The following is a 1899-nucleotide window of genomic DNA, read 5'->3' as shown; positions in this document are numbered from 1 at the left end:
TCTGTCTGTCTGTCTATCGTCTGTCTGTCTGTCCGTCTATCCGTCTGTCTATCCGTCTGTCTCTCTATCCGTCTATCCATCTGCCTGTCTGTCCATCTATCCGTCTGTCTTTCTGTCCATCTATCATCTGTCTGTCTATCTCTCTCTCTGTCTGTCTGTCCGTCTGTCTATCGTCTGTCTGTCTGTCTATCCTCAGTTCAGTTCAGTTCAGTTCATCTTTATTAATTTCCCGAAGGCAATTTGGTTGCAGCATACAAGCATATCCCATAAGACAACATATACACACACACTACAGAAAACAATCTCTCCATATGTCTGTCTGTCTGTCCATCTCTCCAACTCTCTGTCCGTCTATCTCTCTGTCTGTCTGTCTGTCCATCTCTCCAACTCTCTGTCCGTGTCTGTCTGTCTATCGTCTGTCTTTCTGTCCATCTGTCTGTCTGTCTATCTGTCCATCTCTGTCTTTCTATCTGTCTATCTCTCCATCTGTCTGTCCGTCTGTCCATCTTTCTGTCTGTCTGTCTTGTCTATCCATCTATCTATCTGCCTGTCTGTCTGTCTATCCATCCGTCTGTCTAACCGTCTCTCTGTCTGTCTGTCTGTCTGTCAATCCGTCTGTCTATCTGTCTATCATCTGTCCGTCTATATATTTTTCTATCTGCCTGTCTATAAAATTACAGTTTTATTTATTTAAATTTCCATTCATTTTAATTCGACTTCCTTACATACAAATTTGAATTTCAGTTCTGAATCCTGTTTGCTGCCTCATTTCAAATTCAGTACATATTCAGGAACTGAAAAGTCATTCTCAGTTTACTATCTCTGCTCCATCACATGTGCTTCAGAATCTCGGTGTAAGTAATACGTATATTTTTATCCTTCCGTGTCATCGATACTGTCATTTGACAAACTGCTGTTGGCATTTTTACAGTAGGGAATGAGTCAGTGCACACACAACCGCTATAACACATAAAGCACGCTAGAAAAACAAAGATTTATTGAGGTTGCATGTATAGATACAGTCAGCATGCAGTAAGTAGATCATATTTATCATGTGTAGATTGATTGCTCTCAAGGGTTTGCTCCCTCTTCATCTAAACATTTTATGGAGGTTTTTGTCTTTGGCTGCTCACTGGGGGCTGTACGATATTAATGCACCATTTTCTCTAAAACTGCTTTGGAACAACATGGATTATGAAAAGCGCTAAACAAATAAAAATGACTTGACATATACTGAGGGCAGCTGGAGGGAAAACTAATCCTGGTTACAACACTTACCCATTCACTTACCATGGGGAAAACACAGAGACACAATAGATTTACATTTATTCATTTAGCAGCCGCTTTTATCCACAGAGCAACATCGCAAGCAATTTGTCCTAACATAATATTCATAGTACATAAGCTAGAGGAGAAATGCTGAAGAATAAGAGAACAAGAACGAGAACAGCTTGTTTTTAAATAGGAATAGGACTGATGAAGATGTCTACATTACACCGTTAATTTTATCCCTGTAAAGCTACTGTATCATATTTAATATACACATTTCTAAGGCTCTAAATGATCAAAACTTTGCTGTTAAACCTGGTTCACACACAATCTACTGCATGTCTTCTGTCGTCTGAGGTTTTTATCCAGTAAAAGCTCTTTTAGTGTAATTGTACAAACGTGCAGCTTCAGCCTGAGCTTCTCGTGTCAAATCTTGAGTGATTTTGATCAAGTAAAGGTCAGAATAACTGCAGTAATATCTCCAGATGAACACTTACTGGACTGAAGCAGCTCAGCTTTACTTGATTCTCCATCAATCATGTTTTAGAGTCTCAAATCTGATCCTCAGGATCTTTTGAGGAGCGTTTGTTTCCAGAAGCTTTACTTTCACTGTTCCTCAGCGGAGGAATG

Source organism: Sinocyclocheilus rhinocerous, unplaced genomic scaffold (genome assembly GCF_001515625.1).
Source record: "Sinocyclocheilus rhinocerous isolate Xijiao unplaced genomic scaffold, SAMN03320098_v1.1 scaffold2594, whole genome shotgun sequence".
NCBI lineage: Eukaryota > Metazoa > Chordata > Actinopteri > Cypriniformes > Cyprinidae > Sinocyclocheilus > Sinocyclocheilus rhinocerous.
Note: the sequence above shows the minus strand (reverse complement) of the source record.